Source organism: Chaetodon trifascialis, chromosome 6, assembly GCF_039877785.1.
Source record: "Chaetodon trifascialis isolate fChaTrf1 chromosome 6, fChaTrf1.hap1, whole genome shotgun sequence".
NCBI classification, from domain to species: domain Eukaryota; kingdom Metazoa; phylum Chordata; class Actinopteri; order Chaetodontiformes; family Chaetodontidae; genus Chaetodon; species Chaetodon trifascialis.
Genome location: NC_092061.1, coordinates 18,608,856 through 18,629,700, shown reverse-complemented (window position 1 = coordinate 18,629,700; position 20,845 = coordinate 18,608,856). Strand labels below are relative to the sequence as shown.

At 40.4% G+C, this 20,845-nt stretch overlaps 1 protein-coding gene across 1 annotated transcript in view; it reads right to left on the bottom strand.

Moving 5' to 3' along the window:
- srrm4 (serine/arginine repetitive matrix 4) overlaps positions 1-20,845 on the bottom strand; it is a 63,934-nt gene that overhangs the window by 22,957 nt on the left and 20,132 nt on the right. The window lies entirely within an intron of this gene.

The window sequence follows — 20,845 nt, the reverse complement described above, 5'->3', positions numbered from 1 at the left end:
CTAATAATGTAAAACGGCACACTGGGTGCTCCAACATGACCAAGTGTTTGAAAGGTGATCAGGGAGATAAAGACAGCTACCGGTAGGATGATTAGTCTGATCAAGGAGTCTGATGGGTGAGGAACCTTCTAATATCCTGGTGATTTGGCTTCATGTTCTCCGAGTGTTGTTGCACATGCAAATAAATATCTGCTTGTATTGTTTCTGGATTATTGTACGTAATTTATAATGCTTGAAGTAACGAGCTGAGAAATAATTCAGAGATGTACATACTATCCTCCAGCACAGTATATAGAATTTGATATCAAAATATGAATATACTGACATTGCCTGATATAATACAGCTTCTGAAAAAGCTGAGAAAAAATAAAATGACCATGTAGCAGCATCTGCATTTTCGGCAATTCAGCAATTGAAAAAAGAGATTTCACCGGTCGGTGCAAAGTATTATGCTATTATATGTTATTACGTTATTATGTCTTTATTTTCATTGTTTTCTAAATACATACAAATTGATATTTTTTTTTTTACATTTTCTTTCAGTCAGTCTTTTAAAGTTTCTTTTCATCTCATTTTTATGTTGATATGTTTATAAAGTACTTTGAAACTGCCTTGTATATTGTGCTGTATAAATAAAGTGTCCTTGTCTACAACCTACTAATTATTTTGCAAAAAAAAATTGACCACATTGGTCTCATCTGCCCTGAGATTTTAAAGGGATAGCTGCAATGGCATACATGGTATGGCAAATTCTCTGCAAATTGACATTGCCTTGTGAAATACACTCAGTGGCCAGTTTATTAGGTACACCGAGTGAAGACTAATGCTGTCCAAAGCAACAGTCAAAGCAAGTTTAGCTTGGTGCACCTAATGAACTGGCATAGTGCATATCACGACTTGTACAAAGGAGATAACTGTTTCATGGAGACAGCATACAAAAAAGTACATATTAAATACAATCAATCAGAACACATGACATGATGAAGCCTCGTGGTAGTTCAGGCATGCACAGAAATCATTTACTCGTCACATGTTCCATTCTGTACAACATACAATCATATGTGGCAATGACATATCTATAATGATGAGACCACACAACATGACTGGGGCATCAGGAAGGAAAATGAGCACCAGGTGCAACAACTTTTTGTTTTATCCTGTGCAGGGTGTCATAGAGGAAGACAGCTGATGCAACATTTGTGACACCGAACAACCTTGCAACATAATTTTTTTTTTTTTTCCTCTTTTTGCCGCCTTGATAGCCTGTACAGTGTGGTCGATGATGTGAAATCATAGGAGCACATAGTGCTTGTCCCTGCACAGACGTAAACACGGTGAAGTGAAAAGGGAAGGCTGTCTGGTGGAACAGTGACGAAGGTTTGTGGTTCCTCTATTCTGATCACTTGGGTAGCTACATCATGAAAGTCGTGCTTGATTGGCTGTCTTTGGCATGTATGTCATGTCTCAAGAGCAAGTCAGGCCAGAATTTATGAGTCTATGGTGATGAACACTGACCATCTCAGAAGGAAAATTATGTTTTTAGACTGATCCATCAATAAGCACTGCATCTCGCTGCTACACCACTTCCTACTTTGAGCAATTTAACTTCCTCCACCTCACCTACCTCTTACATTGGCATTTAGACTCATATGAAATTCAATATGTTTCTTTCTGTATGTGGTCATGTCATTGAATGTAAATCCATGAAACCATGCAAATATATCATATCCCTGTGGACACCCCAAAGACTTGATTACAGCCTATATCTGGCCAATAAAAAGTATTTCCACTCCATTTCTAACTGATCTGATGCATCATAAGAAATCCAACTTGCTAAATTACAGTCAATTCGCAGCTCTGAATAAGACCTTGGTTGCATATAGAAGTCTGCTGAGCATGACAAACAATATTGATGTTGCAGTCGGTGGTAATGTATCCTGCGGAGATCTGAACAATATAAGCAATTTACTTGACACAGGAGAATAAAAGGCTGAAACATTTGCGCTGTTAAATGCTCTGCTCTGAGGAGGCCGGAGTGGAAAGTGGCCCAAAGCTCCTTTGACTGGCCCGCTCTCTGTTTCTTTGTTATTAGCTGTCACTCTGAGAGCCGTGGTTGATGAGATCTAAATAAAATCTGTATTGTTATCACGGATGTCCATTCCCTCGATCCAGCTCTGCGATTTATGACCAAACTTTCAAAGCTATAAGCACCTGGATTTACCACAGGGCTCAAAGACACCCTTCGCTTTGTGTTGTCGTAATTCATAACCGGGCAGCGGTTTGAAGAATGTAAAGGGACAATTCAAAGCACCAAATGGGCAAAAAGCTTTAAATGAATGCAAATACCGAATGGATTAAGTGAGAGTACTTCATGACGAAGAATTACGTGGACACTAATCCTCCAAAATCCTGACTGGATTTGTTTACTATAAAAAAGGTAAAATGAAGTCTTAGGCTGGGATCAGGTCCATTGCAATCTCTGTTGAAATATGGCGCGATGGGAATACTCATACCCATACCGCTCACTGAAGCTGTTGACTGTGTACAGCAACACTGTACAGGCAGGTCGAATCCCACTTCTTGACCTTTTGACGTCTTTCCCTCAACATTTGTGTCACACTGTACATGCATGCTTCAGCACAGCTCCCTTGGAGATGAGTAATTCTGTCATTGGAGGCTGAGAGGAGTGACCACGCTGTGACTCGGTCTTGTTTCTGTCATTGTCACAGAGGGAGTGTCTCAATCTCACTCAACATGGGGCCCCTCTGCTCCGGCATACAACTCTGCTGTTCATGTCATGTGGATGGCTATCCAAATACTGACAGATGGTGCACAGAAACACACAGCAAACAGGAAGAGAACACTTTTTGAAAGAGGGTGAGAATGTGATTTTCACCTCTTTGCGTTTCTAAATTTGGATGGAGCGATGGTGTGTGTGTTTGGTTTTTTTGGTTGTGTGTGTGAATGTGTGTGTGTGTATGCACTGATGCTGTCTCCTACAAAACATGTTTATATGCTACTAATTTGCCAACTGCATTTTGGTCATTCCTGCCTGGATTTAGCTGACAGTGTTTTTTTTCAAGCAAGCTCCATTGTTGTCAATGACATCAGTGAGCCAGACCATTGCACTGGATGACATGTTCCTTTACTACAATGAGAACGGGCACTGTAGTTTATTGTCCATCCCAAATACACAGTACCTTCCGGGTGCCCAAATCCACGGCTAAAAATAGTCCCCGACAAATACACAATTTGCTTCTATTTGAATAAGAATTTCTAAAAACTACTGTGCTCAGGCTTATTATTTAGCCTTTTCAAAAATAAAAGTATAGAGTCATTGTTAATTATTTGCATGGTCAGTAATGAATGGGTCTGAGGTGCCATGGAGAGCCTCAGACAAAAACTAAAATATACTGTAGACTGTTTCCCTTTAAAATGTGTTTAAGTTGTCTAGAAGTATTTGTATAGCACTTTTCTAGCCTAACGACCACTCAAAGCACTTTCACAACACAAGTCTGCATTCACCCATTCGCATGGCAGCTAAGCCACCTGCTCATTACGAGCATTATCCATTCACACACACTCACACACCGACGGCTCAGCATCGGGGGCAATTTTGGGGTTCAGCATCTTGCCTGAGGATACTTCGAAAATTCACCCAAATCGCTCCTTTTACACAAACTTCCTGCAGTTACTGAGTTCACCAGTTGGGTTAATTGTACGGTCTGCAAGTTGTTCTGTACTGTTATATCCATAAACTATGCCACTTAGTCCGGGGTCGTCTGTTTACTCAATGACAGAAAAGGGGTCTCTGAAGGAAAACCACTAGGAATCACTGGTTTAAGTCATCTATCAAGCAAAACAGTCTTTAGTTTCAGCTTCAGTTGTGAATATTTGATATTTTCCTTTAAAATACTATGTGATAGAAGACTGAATATCTTTGGATGTTGGTCTGTCAGTTGGACTAGCAATTTGAAGACGTCCCCTTCGACATTTGGACTGGTTTGTATGTGCAGGAGAGCAAATGTGTCACATCACCAGTGTTATTTGGTCAAGAACAATAAAAAAAAAAAAACAGGAGAAGCTGTACATGTTTAACCTTTTTTTTCTGTCTAACCATCTGCTTGTCTGTTGAACCTCCAGGTCTATGCTGAGATTTCCATAAAACGTCATTGACTGCCAGAGCCACAGGAGGATCATCATAGTTTGTGTACAGTTTCATTGTCTACACCCCATTTACGATGTAAAATTGAGATAAACTGCTACAATATCTGCCAGGAGCTGCTCTGTAATCTGCCAGCTGCTTTACACAACACCGGCTCGCTGTCGGAGGGCTCAGACTCACATCAGCTGACATTGTACAGGTGTGCAAGAAGCATGCTGGCAGCCATTAAACTAACCAGCAACACAGAGTTACACAGCTCCAGTGTCTGCATTAAGAATGTGTCAAAATCACACTGGTGATTAACACAGATCACATTCTCAGCTGCCTCAATTACATTCTGCAAGATATGTTTTCATCTGTACTCGGCTCTTTCAAATTAAGTGTTTACTCAAAGAGTGTGAAGAAATGCCTGACAGTTTGCTTCAGAAGGCCCTCTGGAGCACTCGAGTGTAGAGGATCTGTGGGGAAACAACAAAACACACAGCACTCGAGCGCAACCTTTTCCTCGCAACCCTTGTGTCTATAGATTCCCCACTGTGACAGAATGAGATCTTACAAGACAGAGTTAAGAGACACTCGAGGGACATTTGTACATTTTCTATTCTGTGATCTCATCTATTCCTGAAAGCGCAAACACACAAACGCACTCTTGCTGTTGTGTTTTGCTCTCTCATTGTAAATCAGTAAACACTCCCAACCTTTGCTTCTGACGTCCATTTAGTTGAGTTCATTTTGCTTCGTATACGAGTGCAACGCAAGTCTATCCATATACTCTTAATTCAAGTCTTCATTTTAGGGTGGTGTTGCATCTCGCTTGTGACCCATTGAAGGACATCCTGGGAAATATGCTTATTTGCTTTCTGGCTTAGATGTAGATGAGAAAATCGATAGCACTCTCATGTCTCAATGGTAAATATGAAGCTACTGCCAGCAGGCTGTTTCCCAAGCTTAGCGCAGTCGTTTCACGAAGTTTTGTCATCACCATGAGAGTACCAGGGAACAACTCCAGGCAGTTACTGTGCCCAGCCAAGAAATGGCACATAACCCCTCATAACACTGCAAACATATTGGCTTTTTGCACAAATTAAACAAATGAGATACAGCCTAACTTGTTAATTTGTGAGCTTTAGAGGTGCTGGTATTCAGATTTTGTTTCTTTAGACAGAGCCAGAGTAAATGCACACGCTCAGTCTTTATGCTGGAGGTAGCTCCATATTTACCAAACAGCCATACGTCGATACTCTCATCAAACTCTTGTCAATAAGATGAATCAGCGAATAATTTAATCTAGTAATTAAAAGTTAATCTTTTTTGTCCCCAAAAATGCCAGACCTCCTTCAAAATGAGGCAATATGGACTCACAGTATATGGCCAGAGTGTGGACACGAGTAATTAGCGGTTCAACCAAAGAGTGATGTTTTCCTCTTAGTTTCCTCTGAGGTTTTCAGAGGTCAGAGAGATAAAAAAAAAGGGTTCAGAATTTCACAAGAAAAGAAAAAAATGTGATATGATTTGGTGTAACGGAAGTATTTCTTGTCTTTCTGATCCCTTTGATTGTCTTGTGACCTCTTAGATTTCTATATGGACCCTATTTGGTGTCTTGATCCCCATACTGGGAACTACTGGAATAGGTGATAGACTGATTCTAAAAGTCATTAATACTGGTTTCAGTGGATAGATTTGGTGTCTAATCCTGATCTTTATAACTTAGACACATCTCTCCTGTGCTACTAACAGATATGAGAAACAAGATATGTGGCTTTTATCTCCAGTCACATCATTGTAAAATACTGACATAGGTTCCAGCCTCCAAAAATCCATTATAGTTGCCATGCTGTCCTCATAGGTCTCTGTCCTGCTGAGCGCTGAGAAGACCCATGCCTAATAGAGCAAGTGAATAACAAACTGTGGCAAATAAATTAGGGCATGTACATGGAAGAATCAATACAGCAAACCCTAAAGCAAAACCAAGAAAACAACCTCAGTCGATCGATGGGTGATGCGTCGCAAACAAGAGAACGAAGAATCTGAAGCCGAAGAAAATTCATCTTTCAATATTTTGTCTCAAGATGTGTAACTCAGTGAAGTGGTCATGTTGAAAATACAGATAAAAATTTGGCTATTTTCATGCTACTAATTGTTTAATAGGGGTTGACATTATGCTGGAGTAAAGTTTCTTTCAAGAGTTCTGCAGTTGGAGTACCCCGGAAAAGATTTCCTCAGAGTGTCATTAGTCTGTACAGTGGAGCGGCCCTCAGTCTAACAATCCAAACATCCTGATTATTCAAAGTAGCGGGTTGCCAAATTGACCAAATTAGCACTTAAGGAGCTCTGCTCTAAGTTACAAGCTTGTAAACACGTCAAGGCTATCAGAGCTGATAATGGAGACCGAGGAAGGAAGTGCATGACCTTCATCCTCTGAGGACAAATCTGTGTAAGTGACAGTAAAGTCTGCAGAAGTGGGATTCTTTTTATTTTTTTCCTCTCCATTTCCACCGATGATTTAAGAGTTCCCAAGACACTCGTGTGGTTCAGGGAGGCTAATAAACTTTTCATTATCCCTGTCAGAGCCACCAGGAACAATTGATTATCGTTATTATAGGAGTGATGATAGTTGAGATAATTACAAGGGAAAGAAATGATCTACTACCACAATTAAAACCCAAACAGGGTGGTCCCAGGGCACTTTGCTTTAATTTACACTGAGTTTATTTATCCAAGTTTCAAATGCGAGTCAAGAACAACTTTATCACCACCCAAAGGACACAAGCGAGCAATTAAACCCACACGAAGTGAATCAAACACATCCCTCACAAGGCTAACTCTTCAGGCTCTCAAACGCTGTTCAAACTTCTCAATGCAAAGTGGGTGCTTTTGGAAGAGAGATTTTGAGGCAATCATTCAGCTGAAGCGCCACACAAACACACCCATGCAATCAGGCAGTCCCAATTAATTAGGCGCATACGCAAAAGATTCAACCACTTTATCACCAAAGCTGATGTCAAAGCTTGAGGGACATGTCATCGGGTTTCTGTACCGAAAGCTTGAGATTCATGAAATGACATTCAGGAATTTAGAGGCACTTGAATTTAAATGAGCGTCAGACTGTTTGCTGAAGTATGATCTAAGATATCTGACTACTGAACACTTCTGTTGCCATGAAATGAATCCAGTTTGCTTTGTGGAAAACGTTCTGGGAGTTGTCATGTCACCTGGAACAAGTCTGTTCATGTGTTTTCTGATGGGTAAGAACATCACCTCATGTATTCCCTCCCCAGCGGAGCTTTTTTTTTTCTCCTTCTCCCAAACGCACGCAGATAGATAATAGATTTTTGGTGACATCCCTCCTGCCAGAATAAATTGCAATGATGAATGCAAATCCTTTTGGGCAGCTGAGATCAGCCCCAAATGGGCCATCTCTTCTTCCTTATATTGCATGATGGGAAGGCAGAATGATAGAAGTGAACATCAAAGATTTAATGGCTGTTGAGCCCCAGTTAGGAGGTATCAGTGGCTCCAGGCAATTTCCCATCTTTGCTAGTTTGTTCCAAATCTAACATCCAGCTTCAGCATTAAGCTCTGACACTACATTAGGCTCTAATAATGCTTTCCATTTTAATTTCAAGGTTCATGATTTATATGTAAGGGAATTCTTTGTAACAATTTGTACTGAAGAGCTTCACACACCGTGTAAACAATGATGCAAAGCAGTAAAGTACATTTACTCAAGTGTTTTTTCAGGTATTTTACTTGAGTATTTTCATTTTATGCTACTTGAATATTATAGTCTCTACTTCACTGCATCCATTTTACAGCTTTAATTATTAAGATTATTAAAACACATATGCTTTAAGTATACATTTTTCAACATATAACCATTGAATTTCCAGCATTTGCGGCCCCTAAAATTGTTTTCAGTTCAACCAAAAAGAGATTTCCCCCCTAAAATTCTCAGATGTGTCCTTTTAATAACTGTTCAAGTCCAAAAGAAAAATGATCCAATATTTAGTAAAAAAAGCAAATGTCACAGAAAAGCCAGAAAAACACAAAACAAACTTGTGTGTAAAGAACTAGTTTTCTCCTTCTTCTTTTCTACCCCATTAATCATGTCACAACCCCTCAGATTTATCTTGTGACCCCTTGGAAAAGACCCAACCCCTGTGCTGGGAACCACTTTACTACCAAAGTGTATATAAAGTGGATAAAGCGAGCTCCACCTCGAGCAGATACCACAGTGAAATATTGATTACACGTTGATGCTTGACTATGAACAATCTATTAAAGTCATATACACCAGTATGTCAGGCAAGAGCACCTTTTATTTTTCATATTATACTTTTACTTGATTAGGATTTTAAATGCAGGACTTTTGATGGAGTAGTAATAGAGTATTTTTCATTTGTGGTACTTCAGGATTTCATTACTTGCACTGCTATCAATGAACTAAACATTATTCGTTGAAAACAAAGCAGATTACTTGATTGTACATCCTACACATAATTGATCATGTGGGTTTGTGATTAAATTTGGAGAACAACTGGCGCTGATTATTTCAATCAAAATGACGACGCTGTCTAAGCTGAACATCCCCGCTTCACTATCGGTCAATCAGCAACAGCGAGCTCTTTCCCCTTCCAGCAGGTGAGTACAACGCGAGCCGGAGTGACTTTGAAGACAAGTGAGGTTGGTTTATTCAATTATTGTGTCCTGATGATAAAATGGGGGCAACATAATGGCTTGATTAATTTCCTTATCACGGTGAGCACAAAGAGTAATTACAACCAAATCCACCGCTTGGCGAACCACACATCAATCAAATTAAAGCAGTCTCCACTCGGCAGCAATCACTTTCAAACAGAACAAATGAGTCAATTGGCTCAGACCTCCGCCTCCGGCCAGGGAAGTGTTTACCTAAGAACTGCAACTCCGAGCAAAGGTTACTCAGGGTGATTAGAAAGCTCTGGACATGTCAGAAATCTTAATAGAAATCGTGTATGCATGATTATAATGCCAGTGTGTTAGTTAATTTGCCTAAAGCAGTCTTTAAAGCTCACAACAATCTTGACAACTGGCTGCTTCAAAACCAGCACGAAAATTGCATAAATGTGAGACTGTGGTCAAATGACAAAGCGTCATAACGCACGAGCAACTCCATGACCTCCAAACACACCCACGTCCACAAACCACACAGAAAGGAAGCGTTCGATCAAACTGCGTGTGTGTATTCCTGCCTCCGTTCTCGTCACTGTTATCGAAAGTTATCGAGTGAAGCTCTCTGGCCTTTGAGGTTGGAGTGGGAATGACACAGGAAGACGACTGTGACCTCTGACCTCTGCATTCAGTCTGAACATGGCTGCTCATTAGGTCACTGGCAGGACCGCTGGCACGATGAGCTGAAATAGTGGCTCTGTGCAAAAAGGTGGACATGTTACAGCCAGATTATGGTCAGTTTGTGCTTGTCAAATTTAACTCATAGAGCTGAGGATTGGTTCCTCTGCAGACTAGACAGATGGAAGGTCATCCATCTCTGTTCAGACGACATGTTCAGAATCTTAAAACAGTCCTCTGTACACCTACATTTCACTCTGGATGCGATGAAAAAGATTTTTAACCTGTTTCCAAATACAAGAAAAAAAGTATTTTTTCTAATCCAAACAAAGATGGCAGCCAGAAATAATAACAGTAATAATAACTTCATTTATTGCTTTTCGAAAGCAAGTTGTACAGCGCTTTGTGAAGGACATAAAAGCAACAGATGTAAAGTGCAATACAATGCAAATAATTAAGATTAAGGAGCAATTTAACAGATGAAATCAAGAAGAGCAAATGCAAGAAAAGCACAGAATAAAACAGTTGAAGAAAATGCAATTCTAAGATAATGGTCCTGACTCTAAAGACCTGGTCTGGTCTGGTTTTTAGTCTGGACTCACAGATAGAGAGACCTACCACAGGATCTCAGGCTGCGCTCAGACTCTCATCATATACATACCTTATAGGCGATCATTAAACATACAAGCAACCAATGCAGAGATGCTATAATCTCTGCTTCATCTGCACACGTGCTGCAGAATTGCGAAGCCAGTAATCGCAACGTGCCGATAGGTTGATTGACAATGACTTCCAAAAAACATATATGACTGCTAGAGAGGATCAGGGACAGGCGTACCGGACTGACTCATCATGTGATTAATGCTGTGAAACAGTAGGAAAAGATTCTGGGTTAAATTAAGTATGTTGCTGCCACATATGTGACGTAAATAACATTGACTTTCAGTTTCACATGAGACACGAGCAGCGTCTTGAATGAAAGTCTGCATTTGTTTGACCCATCCACCCACTCCACCTCCTCCATACAGACTTTTTTTTTTGCTCCTTATGAGACGTCACCTGACTTCCTCCTTTGCTCCCATCATAAGCACTATGACCACAATATACATAAATATTGGTGATAAGCTACTTGCATCCTGTACAGTCACTTTTCTCCTGAGGACGGGCTGAATAATCGGAATGTAATAAAATGTGGATTGCAGACTCTACGTGCTTTGCAGATAAAGACGATCAAATTTTGGAAATATTCCAAAGACGTCGGAAGGAGGATTTGACAGCTGAGTTCATTTTGGTGATCAGAATTAAGCCTGTTATCAACTGTGACACAGATTTTCTGCAATGAAGCTTTATGCTTGAAGACAAGGACCCTAAATGTGAGGAAACATGACTTATTGAGGAGCTCGAACCAAAGAAAATAACTTCTGATTGACTTGAGTGTACTGTAACTGAGGGAAGTCCTGAGATAAGCACCAAGCTTTTAACTTCTGTATAATAGACCTGAAGTTTGCTCAGTAGCATGTTACTGAAATCAGAGGAGAAGATCTGAGAATCATCTGCGTAACAACTGAAACTACACTAATATGATGGTTCTGAAATATAGTAAAGGAAATGACATATCTCCTTGCTCAATTTGTAAACCATAAACCAAAATCAAAAAAGTATGGTAAATATATTGTTATTTCTTACCTATTTCCCCTGATCATTTTCATACAAAGTAACTGCGACCAGGATAGAAAATAAAGCCACAACTTGAGAAACTGGTTAAAAACTAATAGCTAATAGCTAAACAGCTGTTACATTAATAAATCCATACTTTAGGAGGAAAAATAACTGCGAGAAATGCAGGTTTGACAAAGAAATAAGTGAGTAGGGAAGTAAAGCTTTATTTATATAGCACTTTTTGAAACATGCAGTCGTGCTTCACACACATGAAAAGATGAAAACGAAAAAACAAATAAGATAAGAAGAACACAATGAGAGACAGACCAGACAACAAAAACAACAAAAACAACAAAAACAAAGCCCAGGATGGAGGGTTGAGGCTCGGAGGGTTGGGGCTGAAACAGCAATGATTCGGATAAAAGACTAAGATTAGAGGATCGGAGCGGTCAAGAAGCGGAATACAGTACGAGATCCGAAATGTAACTGGGTGCAAGATCATGTAGAGCCTCAACAGGATCTTGTACTTCTGAATATTACAGGAAATCAATGGAGGGCAGCATGAACAGGGGTAATATGGACTGTCTATAGTTTTAGTTAACAGTCTGTCAGTTGCTTTCTGAATTAACTGTTTACAGCAGCTGAGACTGAGACATGAGTCGGGGGAATTACAATAATCAAGGTGGGAGAAAATGAGTGTGAATTAACACGTACATACATCTGATCTTTGCAATATTTCTTAGCTGAAGAAAACAGGACTGAACAAGCCTTGTAACATGTTGGTCAAAAGTCACACCGCTAAAAGATGATAGCAAGATTCTTAGTGGTAGATTTGATATTTGAGTGAAATGGACCAATAAATTGATCAACTGCAGAGCAAAGGGGATCAGAATCAATTAAAACAGTTTTGTCAGGGTTTAGTTGGAGGAAATTAAGAGGCATCTTTTCTTTGGTGGCAGCTCAGCACCAGCTAATAACTTACATATTGGACAAAAGCACATGTTACCACAAAAATATCTGAGCATCAGTAAAATCAGACCGCTCTATCCCTGAAGCTGCTCTGTGAGTTTGAGCATTAAAGTGAGAACATCTCATTAAAATATAAATATCTCTAGAGGTTCCTCTGCGAAGCTATGCAAATGAGAACTGTAACATCAACTGCGAGATGAACCCTTTTGGAAAATAAATTCATTTATTTTAGCCAGTGAATCATAGCCTAAAGGCTTCATTTGACTTGGGTACACCTGCTGGATTTCGTTGGCAGCTCTTTCTATTTGCCTACCCTCTCTAGAGCTCAAATCAAATCCAATCAAATCACAGTGCTAGCGTTCAGAATCACAAGAGCTGCTAGTGCTGTAGTTCATTATAGCAGCTACTGCAGGCTGAGAGGAGGGCAGAACTCGTAGGAAGAAGTTGGTGAGGAATGTCAAAATTTCAATAACGTCCTCATCCAACATCCTGCTGCTGCACAGGGAGAGTGATTTGAGTAGAAAATGTCTTATTGGATGGTGACATGTCAGATACGGTCTCATGTATGCATCAGTGCTGTCTGCCTGGTGATATTTTGCCAGAGTGAGCTCGTGTCAGAGTTGGGGCAGCAGCAGCAGCAGCAGCAGCAGCACTTCCCTGTGAATTGGAGGCTGAAGCAAGAGGCTCTAATAAATAAATAAATAAATAAATAAATAAATAGCTGCTGCTTTACATTTCTTTTCATTCCCGTTACAAGCCACTTTGACCTGAGAAGCAAAACATCAGGCAAAGTTCATTCCAGCGTGGAACGCACGGCCAAAGCCAACGGAGTGATTGGCAACAGTTCACCTCCAACAGCGGAGGAAAAGCATTTTCACATGCACGTAAAGACTGCACCCCCAGCAAACAGCAACATGCACAACAAAGTTCGCCTGACTCTTGAGTAGCCCTGAAACCTCATATGAATGCCAGCACTGCGGTGCTGCCATAATCATCATCACTGTCACCATCGCCGTTATGACGTTATAATGTTGTTATCGTCGTTATCCCCTTATGCGGCGTTATTTCAGAAGCATTTACAAGACGAATCACACTGGCATCGCTTGGTCCTCTTAGCACCGATTGTTAACATCTAAACTGGTAGAGTTTCTCCTCTTGCACGCATCATAAACCTTATATGTGCATCAATTAGTTGCTTCCAAATCCAGTTATGAGTGATTAGAGGGTTCAATGTGCGAAGGTGGAGGGAGGGAAGTGGGATAGTTGGGTTTAATTAGCTGCTTGTGAGGCACACTTCCTCGCTGCACTTCTTCCTGTATGAAGGAGATTACTGAAGAGCCTTCTGCAGATGCTAATATATGTGGAGTGCAGCGAGAAATAATCATTGCACACCCCGCGTTTAATTAGCACAACTATGACACCAGAGATGAACAACGCGCCGGCAGGGGGCTGTTGTGGAGCAAGAATGCAGATGACTGGCAGAAGGAGCTCCTGCAAGAGTTTGACCAAAGAAGAAGACAAAGAGCGGAGCCCTTCAGAAAGAGTGGGACACAGGCCTGTGAAAAGGGCCTTCCTTTTCCCCAATGAACTCTCATTTGCTCACTCGAACAGCAGCTGACAGATGGGTTCATGATTGGACATCTCAGTGGCTGTTTTGAATGGGAGTTTTGGGGCCTGTGTGAAGGAACCATACTTTCCTGAGAAACTAAACAAACACTCCCAACTTTTGCAGCACACCTCTCTTAATTAATGGAGGGAACAGGCAGAAAGTAAAACTGCCATCTGGCTGAAACTTAATCAGCCAATTTAGAATGTAATATTTACCAGCAAATGCAAAGAAAACTGTAAATAACTTCCTCCATGACACCGAAACTAATTTGGAATGTGTGTTGACAGATCAGCAGCCATAGCTCTGTGCATTAAAGACCTTCTGAGCTGCCTTTTTCCACTTCTGCCTCCAATTATCCACCATCACATTTTCTCGTCGCTGCTCTAAGGGAATAATTCCTTGCATTAACTGGAGGGTTTCTCCACACACCTGTCTGGATGCACAGATCCTGATGGGCAAGCAGATTGGGACCCTACATTTTGCTATTTCAACCCTCCCCCCCAGCCTTAATGAGCTGCTGGAGTTCCACACTAATTTGTGTCAGTAAACATATCAAGTTTGCAGCCGGCCATGACAGGAAGAATGAAACTCAATGGGCCAATCGACGCCTCAGTATGGGAGAGAGTAAGGGAACTCCTGACAAGATCTGGATATATGCTGGTAATTACAGAACGTGTTCAGAATGGAACCAGCATGTTCCATTACCTTGGACTTTCCATCTCTCTCTCTCTCTGTCTCCATCTCTCTCTTCAACCTCATCCTCAACTGCAAAGCCCTTTCCTATGCAAAATAGCCATGTGAATTATTCACGAAGGCCTGCTTATGACCATGTTTCACAGTATCTGTTCCCTCATTAGATAATCAATGTCAGTAGAATAGAAAGTGCACCAGGATTTAGAATAAAGAGGATCTTTTTCTCTTTTTTCTTGCCTGTTGATTGATGTGTCCTCATAGGAGCGGTGTGCAGCCTGGCAGGGAGGGGTGAAGCTTAAAATCATGTCACTGGTAACATCTGGATTCCTGGATAACAGCGTGTTTTCACTCCTCTCTCTCATGCCAGTCTAAACTAAGCTGTATAAATTACAAATAGGCATGTTTATAATAAATTACGCCGCTGCCAGAAAATGGATAATCATGAGGGCGATGATTGGATTCATGGCATTCAGTTTATTCTAAATTATACCTAAAATTGAGCTGCCTGCCTATGGGAGCAAAAGACACCTTTTCAGAAAATAGATAAATAATAAAATTAAACTTGGTCAGGAAAGCACCAAAAAATCAAATAATCACAATCAATTCAAATACACCATCACTGAGATGAGCAATTAAAGGTCCAGAGGGGAATCTATTGGCAGAATATAGCAAAAATGGAATACAATATTCATAATTATGTTTTCATTAGTGTATAATGTGCACTTCATATCTACAGAGGGAGGGGGTTGTCTTCCAAGCCATCTGACATGCACCGTAATGTTTCTACAGTAACCAAGAATGGACAAACCAAACACTGGCTCGCCGCTCAACATCACAAAATCCTGCACAACTTAAGACAAAATGCATCATGAGCTTTTTTAGATTCAAACACCAGCTTCAGTTGCCTGACACCAGTGCTTTTCCCCCTCACCTGCGCTCATTACAGTTTTCACTCTGTGCACTCGGTCTCATCATGCTGGCTTTGGAGCTGGGACATGAACAGGTAAACCATCCCCGTGATCCGTCCTCATTCCCTCATCACCGCTTTGTCGCCACCTACCAGGTGTGGCACGCGAGGCAGATGGAGGCACAGCATCCAACAGATCTACCATCATTTTGATGCTATAAATACACCTCAGTGGATGCCGTCATATGCAATCACCTGCCAGCTAACTCCCTGCTCTCCTCTCATGCTTGTATCAGGCTTGCTTCGTCTTCGTTCCTGCGCTGCTTTAACCTTCTGTCTTTGTCTGTTTGAGTCTCGTCCAAGAAGCTGAGTCGTGCTTTTTGCGAGTCGAGCTCCACACTCCCCTACCACCCCGCTGTCTGTGGTGTATCAAAGACGGGACCTCCTCCCACGTCTGTGGCTGCTCCCTGCAGGCCGTTACATGGGCCACAGGTGTCATATGCTCAGTCATCTCTCTTTCTCAATCTCTCTGCTTCCTTCCTCTCTCTCCACTCGGCTGTGGTCTTTGTTCCTCACATTGTCTTTACTTCTGTAGTTTACCATATGCCCACTCATATCTCACAGTGTGTTCAAAGAAACAGCTTTCAGTGTTGTCTGCTGCAGTAACCTCGCAGCACTCTTTGCATCCTCTCTGTTGCTTCCGAACACCTCACAATGTCCACGACTTGCACACATTTGAGGGGAGTGATCCTGACATAAAAACAATTTCCATTTACCTTGATGTCGTACATGAAGAAATCATTATTTTTGCTTAATTATTAAATCTTCTTTGCCAGTTTTTACGACACAGTCAAAACATTTTTTAAAGTCATTTTGAAATGATTAATAATAATAATTCTGTTGGTGGTACATTGTCTACTTATTGTAGGTTTTTTCTTTTTTGTTTTCTTTTGCTACTGTTCTTTTTTTTTGTTTGCTTTGATTTGTTTTTGTTGAGTAACATCATGTCTTAAATTTGTTTAAATAGGAGCAGGGCTGTACATGAGCCCTTTAAGCTTCCCTTCTCTCCTTCAGTGTAGTTTTGTTTTTTCTCTTGAATTTCTGTTGTATCTGTGTTTGTTTTTTTTTTTATCATTCAAATAAACTAAACTAAACTGAACTAAACATCCACTGCTGACATGGATCTGTGGAATAAGCATCGCCATGCATGCCCACTCTACATGACCGTGCATGTGTGTATTTGCACGTAGGAGTGTGTGCGGGCGCTGGTTACAAGCGTGACATTGCACGCATTAGCTATGCAACCTGCATTCACATCTAAAATAATCATCTTAAAAATGGAGCAGGGCAGGCAGTGTGTGACGACTACAGAGAGCAATCAAGACACCCGCTGACTTCCCCTTCCTTCACCCACTCCCCCCCCCAGTGCTAATCAGTGTGGGTGCTGCTGGCTGTCTGGTAGACTTGATCTGGTTTTGAGAAAGAAGTGTTGTTCGTCTGCAAAAGACAAGCAGAGCAGCCTACACCATAGGCTCTGTTATTCAATTATTACTTCATTATCTTCATACCTCTTTTCTGTAGGTTATGGAAGCAAAAGGAAAGCCTTCCTTCAAATGTTTCATTTGGAGCTGAAATAATTAGTGGATTTTTTTAAATTTTGCTACATAAATGATCTATGATTGTTCTTAGAATTGTTTGAGTCACTTTTCAAACAAGCTTCTCAATTGCAAAGATTTGGTGTCTTTCCTTACATTATGTGATAGTAAGCTGAATATCTTTGAGTTTGGTTCAACAAAACAAGACATTTGTTGACAGCAGTTGAGCTGAGAAATGAGTTGCAAATTATCTGCAATTTATTTTTGATTATTTTTCAGCTCTGTGGACTCATTGACCATTATCCCGCCTAGGTTTAAGTATTAAAGTAGGGGAACATTCCAAATGGAAATTTTACCATCTGGCCTCTCAATTAATTGGGGGATTTGTGTTGCAGCCCAACATCATGATGAGACTACACTTGCATAACCTAAAATAACATGTTGGGTGCAGATTTTCCATGACATCTTGTACATTGGAATCCCTCTTCTACGCTGTGTATATATAGTTAGTTTTATTATGTTGGGTCTGAACTGCACCCCAAAGAGCACAAATATAAGTGTGGAGCCATTAGCTCTTAAACATGAGAGACAAAATTCAACTGAAAGGTTTTTTAATTAAGTAATTTCATTAATTAAGTTCCCATTGTAGTTAAAACTTTCTGGTGTTGTGTCATTCTTGCATTACATGGAAAAGAGCATGAGGAATAAAAGGGCACATCAAAGGGCACAGTTAACATTTTAAATGTGGCTCTTTTGTAAATCAATAATTCAACAACCTATCTGTTTGAGCAGAACATTTTGACGGCCACATAGTGTTAAATTAAAACCCAGTCTTTGAAAAGCATGTTGAAATAAATTTGTATGCCTCACAGGAAAACCAATGACTTCCACATCACCATAAAATCAAACAAATTCTGTGACAAACAGCTGTTTTAACCGATGCTAAAACCCTAATGTTCCACCACACAGCTCTACCTTGTCTCTGTAGGGTTCCTAACCCTTCCTGGCGATGGCTGGAGGTGACCATGGTCCATGTTGGTCCACATAATTAACATTTCCCTCCAGGGAAACTGGTGATCAATGAGAGAGTGACCTTCACCTCCATACGCACCCCCTTGAAAGTCAGATAATAAATTGGTTCATCTCACCTCCCCTACCGTCTGTGTTATTTAGAGGGTTATCTGAGGGAGTCCATTACCTTTTTATGGAAAGGAGGTTCATTCAATTTGCTGGCGACCCAATAAGAAGTTATGTATGGATGCACAGCGAGGGGCTCAAGGGCAAGTGAATTATTCCATTATCTTTAATGTGTGGGAAGGAAAAAGCTGTCATGGTCCTGAGGGGATTTATTTAGCTGTGTAACCTCTGTTCCTCAAGTGAAAGCAATATGAGTAAGTAAAAAGTCACAAATAGCATCCCTCGTGCTCATTCGAGCATGCTTTCCTTCCTTTAAATGAGTTTGATTGTAGTTTTGTAGTGCAGAAAATGGCTCCAGACTAGATTTTTACATTACCATTACAAATATCTCATTTATTTCACATGCACTCAACTGAATTAGAGTCTATAGCTGTTTTGATGAAAATTTGGTTTTATAATTACCTTTTAGGTTGGTGCTGTTGTCAGGTTGTTGTGCTGTAAATGTATTTATTTAATGAATAAATATATCCCAGGTTGGAAGCCGAGATTACAAACAGAAAACTGCAATGATGTTTAATTGAAATAGGGGTTACGGTTAGCCACATGGCTTGGATTGATTGACTTAATTAAAGAGTCTTCTTATATTTGGCTTATACCTTATTAAAGGATAATCCCCCTCAAAGTCAAAGGTTGGGTTTAAAGTATTCATCATGCAGCGTAGTCAGGCTGCATGTACTGTACGAGTGCACGAGAGGCATTAACTGTAAAGTGACATGCACATATGGTCTCGTATTGTCACGTATTAGTTGTAGTTTGTATAGAACTCAAATAAATGTAGCTTGTGGGGTACACAGCTGTCCGGCCATTACAACTGATGATTATAGCACTAACTTCAGCCACTGCAGGAAGGTTAGATAATAAAAATAATTAAAACAAAATCTAAATCACTATTTTCACAAATTAAAAATCTGTCCTTGAATAATGTAATATGAATAGAAAAAGCTCTTTCTGGACACTCTTTTTTATATATATATATTTTTATTTTCAGGGTTTATCCCCAAGATATTGGTAAGCCGCCCAGGTCTGGGCACGTATTGTCTTGTGATGAATTTAGTCAATAGATTTTGGCCTAAAGAACAGCCATATATCTAATATATGACATTTGCTGTGTGAAATAGGATTTTTGCTTTGTTTTAGGTCAGGTGGCCCCCCTGTGCAATAAAGCACAGAAACATCAATTTTACACAACTGGCAAGTGTTGGCGAGAAATAAACTGTACAGGATCAAGAATTCCTGCACTCTGTAGAAGATGCATCCTCTCCACTCAGCAGCCAGTTAGCTTAGCTTAGCATGAAGCTGGAAAATGAGCAAAACAGCTAGCCTGGCTATGTGCAAAGGGAACAGAATCTGCCTCCCAGCACCTCTAAAGATAACAGATTAGAACATTATATCTCTCTTGTTGTATAAAAATGGAAAGTTTTGGTTTTACGAGACTGTCCTACCAAAAAAATGACGTTATCAATAATTTCTGCAAGTGCCCCAAAACAACATATGTTTACGTTCAAGTGACAGAGCCCCCCCAGCAGCTGGAGGAATTGTCACTCTTGTCTGTCAGCAACGAAGGAGGAAGCAAGGTGATCAATATAAAGCAACAAAAGGTCAGACCTTAACACAGGACACTGCTGTTTGTTTCTTGTTGTGTACCACCACTCAGTGTTGATTTCTTTCAGCCTTGACAACAATCACCCAACCTTTACCAAGTGGTTATTATTGTAGCCATGATCAGGAACACTTCTCTAAAATTATCCAAGTGGTAAATAACAAAACCACAATTTTTCCCTAACTTGTCCAGAGTGTTGCATCGCCAGCTCATATATATATATAAATAAATATATTTTTTTTCTTTTTTCAAAAGTGATTGCAATAGTTTTGGAAGGCAAAGAGAAATGCTGTGGTCCTGCTGAGAGAGGTGTCACATCAGAAAAAGCTTCATGTCATTCCTGGAGCAATGACCTCTGAGAGTCTTGTCGCCACGGCTCCTGGCCATGAAATTTTCCCATATCTTTTTATCTCTTGGCAAGAACGAACTATTTCTTTCCTAGCCAGTTAGCTTAAAGTTCTCACCAGTCTGCTTTAGGTTGTTGAAGGTCATTCTGGGAAATGTTGGAACATACTCTATAAAATAAGTAAAGAGTAAAGATACAGAAATAAAAATATAAAGACAATTCTGTATATTTTCCACTATTAAGAACAAGTGGTCTGAAGTCCGACTATACAATATTTCTCATATTTCTACTGCAACAGTTCTCAAGGTGGAAACAGATTCCATCAATGCAACATGTGACATGTGTAGGCATATTGAATTCAGATCTATTTTGAGAGCTATGCGAAGCATCACTGCTTCATAACATAGGTAAACAGGCATGATATTATAAATTGCATATTTCATATCTTTATCCACTGTGCAAGACGTATTGGGAAATAAGATATGTTATAAAATAATCCCTTCAGGCATGTTTGAGGCGTCTGGCGCAAAGCCTGTCAGCTGCTTTAAACACCATCAGCGTGTTGACAGCATGTTTTTTGTCATTTAGCTGGCGAACGCCGCCGTTCTGTGAGAGCAGAGAAGAGCAGCGGTGCCTGAGAAGTGTGTAGAGGTGTAAACTTGAATCTCTCCCTTTTGTCACAGAAATCCTATAAGCCCATTTTCCAGGGAGGAAATAATAGCGAGGGAAGGGCGAGGCAGAAGTGACTCAGGAGTGGGGAGTCCAGTCTGCGTTCTC